The sequence below is a fragment of the Bidens hawaiensis genome, unplaced genomic scaffold (genome assembly GCF_021521415.1).
Source record: "Bidens hawaiensis isolate Kalapana, Puna unplaced genomic scaffold, B.hawaiensis_p1.1 tig00036316_1, whole genome shotgun sequence".
NCBI classification, from domain to species: Eukaryota; Viridiplantae; Streptophyta; class Magnoliopsida; order Asterales; family Asteraceae; genus Bidens; species Bidens hawaiensis.
In genome coordinates this window covers 100143-109711 of record NW_027496328.1, presented here as the reverse complement: position 1 = coordinate 109711, position 9569 = coordinate 100143, and positions in this window count along the sequence as shown.

Here is a 9569-nt window from a genome sequence, read left to right as displayed (position 1 = left end):
CTTCCTTATTTCAGTTAAAGTTTAAATCTTTTTCTCTGATTCTTGTTCTATTCGCACCAGATTCATCGGATTTGAACAACCGGTTTTCAGATCTGATTGTTTTAAAACTTGTCTTTTACAAATCTACTGATTTTGTTTTTAAAATGTCTGGTTACGAAGAACAAGAAGTCTCTACTAATTAGATTCCTAGACTCTATGGACAGGAAAACTTCACAAAATGAAAGGTCTTATTTGAAGCAGCTGTTTACTATAATGATGTGGATATGTGGAATTCAATCAAGAATGGTTCACAAGACACTACTGATGGTGCTAATGCAACTGCTGCTGTAAGAGACAGAATGAGAAAAGTGGACGACAGGGCCTTAGCCATGATAAAGCTAGGTCTGTCATGGGAAATATTAACCAAGGTTGCACATCACACCACAGCTAAGGCTATGTATGATGCAATCCTTGAAATGTTTGAGGGAAACACTGAATTGAAGAACATCAAGAAGCAAAAACTCAAGAAACAGCTAGAGAGATTCAAATATAAGGAAGGAGAGAGATTGAAGTCAATTCTGGAAAGATTCTTAGCAATTGTGATGGAGCTAAGAACCACTGATTATGTCATGACTGACTTTGACTTGAATACCAAGCTGCTTAACTAAATGCCTAAGGAGTGGTACACTGCCTGCAAATTCATCCTTCAAAAGCCAAATTTCAATGATCTGAAGGTGGATAATGTAGTGTGCTTCCTTCAGGCTGCAGAGATAGAAATGATTGAAAATGAAATGATCAAAGAAGAGAAGCCATGTTTTCAGGTCACTAATGCTCTCATTGCACCCATGGGCAACTTGTCAACCAAGAATCCACAACAGATTCCCATCATTGAAGAACCAGTAGAGCATGGTGTGGATACACCTAAATCTTTTGTTGGTGGTAGTACAAGTCATCATGGAAACCAACAAAGGTTCAATGTTCAACTCATGGATGATAATGATTCTGCCTCAATGGCAAGTGGTCATGTACCTTACACTGGTGGAGGAAGTGGCCAAGGAAGTGAAACACATGCTTTACATTCTATGTTTACAGAATCATACTTTGTTGCAAAGAATCTGATTCATACAAGTGTCATTCAGGATGATGTTGAACAGATTGATGCTGATGATTTGGAAGACATGGATTTGAAATGGCAAGCAGCCATGTTGGCTCTTAGAAGCAAAAGGTTGTACAACAGGACTGGTAGATCACTTCTATCAGGGCCAAATGAAAGAATTGGTTTTGATAAGTCAAAAGCCATATGCTATAACTGCTAACAGCCTGGTCATTTTGCCAGAGAATGCAACATGCCAAGAAACTTCCAGATGAATCAATACCAAAACCAGTCAAGAAATCAGCAGCATCAATACCAACAGAATCAGCAAAGAAACAACAATCCCAACAACTTCAACAACAACAACTCCAACAATTATAACCCCAACTTCAACAACTTCCAACAACATCCAATGAACAATAATCAACAAGTTGTGCCTCAGAATCAAAACTTTCAGAGAAACAACAATCAAAACCTTCAAACTATGCCAAACAACTCAGTCCCAACTAATCAAAATCAACCCAGAAATCAAGGAAATGTGGCAGTCACCACACAGCATGAGGGTAATTTTGATTGGAGCAATCAGGAAGAAGACATTGCTGATGATATCATGAGGGAAAATGTGGCATTTATGGCATTGATTGAGAAAGAAGGTGGATCAACATCTCAGGTACACTCTGCTCCTACTGTTGATTTAAATGAAATTACCAATGAATTGAAAACAAAAGTAGACAAGCTAGAAAGTGAGTGTTTTAGGAAGCAAAGTATCATTAATGGATATGAGGAGAGTGAGCTAATTAGTGAAGAAAAGATGAAAAGTTTGGAAGAAGACTGCATAAGTAGTTACAAAGCACAGAAAAGATACACCACTGAGATTGAGGGATTGAAAAAGATGATTGTAGAAGAAAAGGTGCAGAACACAAAACTGCAAGTTGAGAATGAATTCTTGAAGAACTTGGTTTCCACAGGAAATATATGTGGAATTCTGAACCAAGTGAAAGAAGAAGACAAATACAAAGCAGTTCCACCTCCATTCAACAACAACTTTATGCCCAAAGTTGACAAAGAGAAAAGAAATGCATACTTACAACAATTCAGAGATGTCTTTCATGACAAAGTAGAATTTGTTGATTTGTACAAAAATGTTGAGGTAAATGAAGAAGGTGAATTTGTTGTGAAAGAAGAGTTGAAAGAAGAGAAATCAATTGGAGTATAAGTCTCTGAGGATGACTTTGATTCTGCTGATCTCAATCAAGATGATTTGAGTGATTTGAGTGATCAGATCACAGATGAACAGATCAAGGAAGCTGAAAGAGGAAGAAGATACAAGAAACCAGAATCTATTGACAAACTTCCTTTGTATCCACCTGTCACACCTAGAATGAAAAGACAGAATGAAAAAATAAGAAGAAAGCATTTGTCTTATGACAGCTATGAAAAGAAGAAGGTAAGCTACAATGCAGTAAGGCCTCCAAACAAGGCTGTGTTGGAAAGGATAAAGCAAAACAACAACAAGAAGGTAACTGAAATAGTTGAAGTTGAGGACTGTATCCCTGTTTATCCAATCTTTTCTAGTCATGAAGTACTTGATGTTGGAGAAGTGGAAACCATGGAAGAATATGAGAAAAGACAGTCATAGAGAAAATCAAGATGAGGAACCTATAATTATGGAAAAGATTGCCTTTGTCAAATGCAAGGTTGAAAGACAAGATATCAAGATTGAGGAATTTGTTCCTTTTTCAATTGATTATGATAGTTTAAAGATTAAAAAGACACTTGGAGTCAAACCACCTAAATCAAGTGAAAGGTTTAAGAAAGCAAGTGAACTTGAAAAATATAATGGAAAAGTTTGGTGCAAGAAGTGTGATGAGTATGGTCATCACACAGACTCATGTAATGAAAGATTCAACTTCAAACCCTTTCATGTCCCAGATGAAACAAAGTATGGCCAAGACTTTGTTCTATACAAGCAAAGGTATAAAGCATACCTGGGAAAAGGAAAGGTATGTGAAAATGAAACCACAAGGAAAGATGAGTTGAAATCAGCTGAAGAGACAAGAAGTGAGAAGAAAACTGAAGTCAAAGCAAAGAAACAAGTGACTGAATTAGTAAGAAGAAGTGTGTCTCCTAAGAATCATGAGAAAGCAGTCAAAAAGAACTTTCAACCTTTGAGAATCTGCTCCAAACAAGATACACAATCAGTCAAGTCTGATGGTTCTCAAGGTTCACCTAGCAGTAAAAAGACAAGAAACAAATGTGTCCTTTCAAGAAATAAATCAACAGAACTGACAGGTGATGAGAAGTTCTTGTTAAAGCATGGATATAAACCAGAAGGATTTCTTTGGAAACCAAAGGTTGAGGCTAAAGAGGATAGAACTACTGATGTAAGGGAACACTCAGAAAAGAAAGATTATGTAGTTCAAGAGAATGATAATGCATCTGAAGATTCACAAGTCACAACCTCATTTGTGAAAACTCCACGAGAGTGTGGATATGAAACAGATAACTCAGACAACCTTGAGTTGACACATGAAGATCCTGAACCAAGAACACTCACTTCTAGTGCAGCCACTGAAATTGAAACTGATGAGTTGCAAGTTCAAATAACTTGCACTTCATCACTTAACTGATCAAACTTTTTCTTTTGTGCAGGAACAATCCACTCCATTGAATGACATATGGTACATGGACAGTGGATGTTCTAGGCACATGACTTGTGACAGGAGGTCATTTGTGAATTATAAAGAAAAGTTTGAAGGTCCCGTGGCATTTGGAAGTAATGAGAATGGTGGAAAGATTGTTGGAAAATGAATATTAACCAATGGAAAGGTTTCATTTGACAATGTGTTTCATGTTGAAGGACTCCAATATAATTTGCTGAGTATATCACAAATGTGTGATAAGGGTTACAAAGTTGGTTTTGATGACTCACACTGTTTCATCTTAAAACCTGAATTTGTAGTCCCACCTGAAATGATTATGATGATGGCTCCAAGAAATGGCAACCTATATGAGCTTAATATGAAAGAAGCTGTTTCAAGGGGTGGTACATGTTTTGTTTCCAAAGCCACTGAAAATGAGTCAAAATTGTGGCACAGGAAACTATGTCATGTGAACCTGAAGAATATGAACAAACTTGTTAAGGGTGAGCATGTCATTGACTTACCTAAAAGAGAGTTCAAATTGGAAGAACATTGCAGTTCATGCCAAATGGGCAAACAACACAAGTCAACTCATAAGTCAAAGCTCATCAATTCAATTGATCAAGCACTTGAGCTACTTCACATGGATCTTTTTGGTCCTGTAAGTGTGCCAAGTATAGGGAAGAAAAGATATTGTCTTGTGATCATTGATGATTATTCAAGATATACTTGGGTTTATTTCCTCAGTACAAAGGATGAGACTGTAGAGTTGATTAAGGTCTGTGTGACAATGATTGAGAACAAACTGAATAAGAAAGATAAAACAATGAGATGTGATAATGGTACAGAGTTCAAAAATGGAGTCATGGAAGAATTTTTCACAGATTAGGGAATATTTCAGCAATTCTCAGCTCCTAGAAGTTGGAGAAAGAAGAAACAAGACACTTATTGAAGCTGCAAGAACCATGATAGCAGATGCGAATCTACCAGTTACATTTTGGGCTGAAGCTATTAATATTGCCTGCTATGTTCAGAATATGATACATGTCAACAAAAGGCATAACAAGACACCATATGAAACTTTCTATTATAGAAAGCCTTATATAAAGTTTTTCAAGCCCTTTGGATGCAAATGTTTTCTTCTGAACACCAGAGATTACTTGAACAAGTTTCAAACTAAATCCTTGGATTGCTTATTTGTTTGATATTCAACACACTCAAAAGCTTACAGAGTATATGTGAAAGACCATTTGAGTGTTATCGAATCATCTAACATCATCTTTAATGAAAATCAGTTCAACACAATTGATGGTGTAGCATGGCTGTTTGATCATGAGAAATTGATAAGATCTTTCAAGATTTATCCTGAAGACTTTGATGATTCCTTTTACAAGATCAGTGTGATTGAAAAGAAAAATGGAAAGACATTGGACTTGGAGAAGTTATGGAAGAAGGTTGCTAATAAAGAAAAGGAGTATACATTTGTGAAGGGTTTCTCAAATTATATTGTTGAACAAGATCAGGACATTGATCAAGAAAACAATCACATTTCTGAACAAGATTATGGAGATAACAATCAAGACAATCAAGTAGTGCAGAACGATCAAGCTCGTAATGAGGGAAACCCAAGCAACCAGACCATTGAAGAAGAAGCAGTTTTAACAGCAAGATTTCAACATTTGTTTGAAAGAATGAATATAGGAAACAATGATTCATCCACTTCAAGACAGTACAATAAAGAAGCACTAGAGTTTCATGATGCTGAAACTGAATTGATCATTGAAGAACCAGAACTCAATGAATCAAATCTTGACACAAATATGTCTGCATATATGATAGTTCAAACTCCTTATGTTGAAAAGAATCATCCCTCTGAAAACATCATTGGAGACATAAATGAAAGAGTTACAAGAAGCCACTATGAAATTGTAAACATATGTTTGTACTCCTGCTTTCTATCCCAAATTGAACCAAAGAACATTGTTCAAGCACTTAAGGACAACCGTTGGGTGGAAGTAATGCAGGGGGAATTGGCACAATTCAGAGATCTACATGTTTGGGATCTGGTTGATAGGCCAAGAAACAGGTCAGCAATTGGCACAATATGGGTTTTCAGAAACAAGAGGGATGAGAGGTGTTTGGTGATTAAGAATAAGGCTAGACTTGTGGCATTGGGATGCTTTAAAGAATAAGGAATAGACTTTGGGGAAGTCTTTGCACCAGTTGCAAGACTTGAGGCTATCAGGATTTTTCTTGCATATGCTGCCTCAAAAACATTAAGGTGTTCCAGCTTGATGTGAAGTCTGCATTCCTAAATGGAAAGATTGATGAAGAGGTGTATGTTGGTCAACCTCCAGGTTTTGAGGATCCAATGTATCCAGACAGGGTGTATAAGCTAAATAAAGCCCTTTATGGATTGCATCAAGCTCCTAGAGCATGGTATGATGAGCTGTCAAATCATCTTCTTGAAAATGGTTTCCAAAGGGGAGCCATTGACAAGACTCTCTTCTACAAAAGAAAGGGATCAGATTTGCTGCTATTGCAAGTCTGTGTGGATGATATCATCTTTGGTTCAACAAATGAACAAATGTGTATGGAGTTTGAAGGGGTGATGAAATCCAAATACAACATGAGCTCTATGGGCGAAATGAACTTCTTTTTGGGACTGCAAGTTCAACAAAAAGCTGATGGGATTTTCATTTACCAAACTAAATATGTGCAGGACATTTTGAATAAGTTCAAATGTCAAGAATTCAAAACAGCCTCAACTCCAATGGACACCAAAGAAAAGATGATAACTGATGAAAAGGGGGAGCATGTGGATGAACATGAATATAGAGCCAAAATTGGATCCCTGATGGACCTAACTGCTTCAAGACCTGACATTATGCATGCTGTGTGTGTCTGTGCAAGATTCCAATCAAGTCCAAAAGTCTCACACATGAATGCTGTCAAAAGAATTTTTAGATATTTGAAGGGAAGACCAGACTTAGGGATTTGGTATCCAAAGAATCAATCTTTTGATCTTATTTCCTACACAGACAGTGATTATGATGGCTGCAACATGAGCAGGAAGTCTACTTCAGGTGGATGTCAATTTCTGGGAGATAGGCTGGTGTCATGGAAATGCAAGAAGCAGACCACTGTGTCCATATCAACTGCAGAAGCTGAATACATTGCAGCATCTGCTTGCTGTGCCCAAGTTCTCTGGATTCAGAACCAAATGCTGGATTATGGTTTGAATTTTCTGAACACTCCTATTTTTATTGATAATACGGCTGCATATTTTACTGTTAAGAATCCAGTTCAACATTCAAAGACTAAGCATATTGAAATCAGGCATCACTTCATCAGAGATTGTAATGAAAAAGGTTTGATTGAGATGAAAAGAGTTGAAACAAGTGACAACTTGGCTGACCAATTCACCAAGCCACTTGAATGACATCATTTTAGAGCAAAATGTGCCCTAGTCTGTTCGGAATGCAGTCTTGTCTTCATCTCCTTCTGCCATGCGGATTTGATGGTAGCCTTTGTAGGCGTCTAAAAAGCATTTGAATTTGAATGGAGCCATTGCATCAACTTTGAGATCAATCTCCGGCAATGGGTAACAGTCTTTGGGACACGCCTTGTTTAGATCCTTGAAATCTATACACATCCGCCACGTCCCGTTGCTCTTAGGAACAATAACCAGATTAGCGACCCAGGTCTGATATTGAATTAGACGAATAATTCCTGCATGTAAGAGGTCCTGAACTTGTTCATTCATTGCTTTTGTTTGTTCTGGACCCATCTTACATTTTTCTGTACAATTGGTGTGAACATCGGGTTTACCCTCCGCAATGGTCCTCGGGACACCAGTCATGTCCGCGGGTTTCCATGCGAAGACATCAACGTTCTTTGTTAACAACTGTTTCAAAAAAGTCCTCACTGTCTCAGAGATAGTAGATCCAATTGTTACAGTTTGTTCTCGGAATGGAAGAACATTGCAGTTCATGCCAAATGGGCAAACAACACAAGTCAACTCATAAGTCAAAGCTCATCAATTCAATTGATCAAGCACTTGAGCTACTTCACATGGATCTTTTTGGTCCTGTAAGTGTGCCAAGTATAGGGAAGAAAAGATATTGTCTTGTGATCATTGATGATTATTCAAGATATACTTGGGTTTATTTCCTCAGTACAAAGGATGAGACTGTAGAGTTGATTAAGGTCTGTGTGACAATGATTGAGAACAAACTGAATAAGAAAGATAAAACAATGAGATGTGATAATGGTACAGAGTTCAAAAATGGAGTCACGGAAGAATTTTTCACAGATTAGGGAATATTTCAGCAATTCTCAGCTCCTAGAACTCCTGAACAAAATGGTGTTGGAGAAAGAAGAAACAAGACACTTATTGAAGCTGCAAGAACCATGATAGCAGATGCAAATCTACCAGTTACATTTTGGGCTGTAGCTATTAATATTGCCTACTATGTTCAGAATATGATACATGTCAACAAAGGGCATAACAAGACAACATATGAAACTTTCTATAATAGAAAGCCTTATATAAAGTTTTTCAAGCCCTTTGGATGCAAATGTTTTCTTCTGAACACCAGAGATTACTTGAACAAGTTTCAAACTAAATCCTTGGATTGCTTATTTGTTTGATATTCAACACACTCAAAAGCTTACAGAGTATATGTGAAAGACCATTTGAGTGTTATCGAATCATCTAACATCATCTTTAATGAAAATCAGTTCAACACAATTGATGGTGTAGCATGGCTGTTTGATCATGAGAAATTGATAAGATCTTTCAAGATTTTTCCTGAAGACTTTGATGATTCCTTTTACAAGATCAGTGTGATTGAAAAGAAAAATGGAAAGACATTGGACTTGGAGAAGTTATGGAAGAAGGTTGCTAATAAAGAAAAGGAGTATACATTTGTGAAGGGTTTTTCAAATTATATTGTTGAACAAGATCAGGACATTGATCAAGAAAACAATCACATTTCTGAACAAGATTATGGAGATAACAATCAAGACAATCAAGTAGTGCAGAATGATCAAGTTCGTAATGAGGGAAACCCAAGCAACCAGACCATTGAAGAAGAAGCAGTTTTAACAGCAAGATTTCAACATTTGTTTGAAAGAATGAATATAGGAAACAATGATTCATCCACTTCAAGACAGTACAATAAAGAAGCACTAGAGTTTCATGATGCTGAAACTGAATTGATCATTGAAGAACCAGAACTCAATGAATCAAATCTTGACACAAATATGTCTGCATATATGATAGTTCAAACTCCTTATGTTGAAAAGAATCATCCCTCTGAAAACATCATTGGAGACATAAATGAAAGAGTTACAAGAAGCCACTATGAAATTGTAAACATATGTTTGTACTCCTGCTTTCTATCCCAAATTGAACCAAAGAACATTGTTCAAGCACTTAAGGACAACCGTTGGGTGGAAGTAATGCAGGGGGAATTGGCACAATTCAGAGATCTACATGTTTGGGATCTGGTTGATAGGCCAAGAAACAGGTCAGCAATTGGCACAATATGGGTTTTCAGAAACAAGAGGGATGAGAGGTGTTTGGTGATTAAGAATAAGGCTAGACTTGTGGCACTGGGATGCTTTAAAGAATAAGGAATAGACTTTGGGGAAGTCTTTGCACCAGTTGCAAGACTTGAGGCTATCAGGATTTTTCTTGCATATGCTGCCTCAAAAACATTAAGGTGTTCCAGCTTGATGTGAAGTCTGCATTCCTAAATGGAAAGATTGATGAAGAGGTGTATGTTGCTCAACCTCCAGGTTTTGAGGATCCAATATATCCAAACAGGGTGTATAAGCTAAATAAAGCC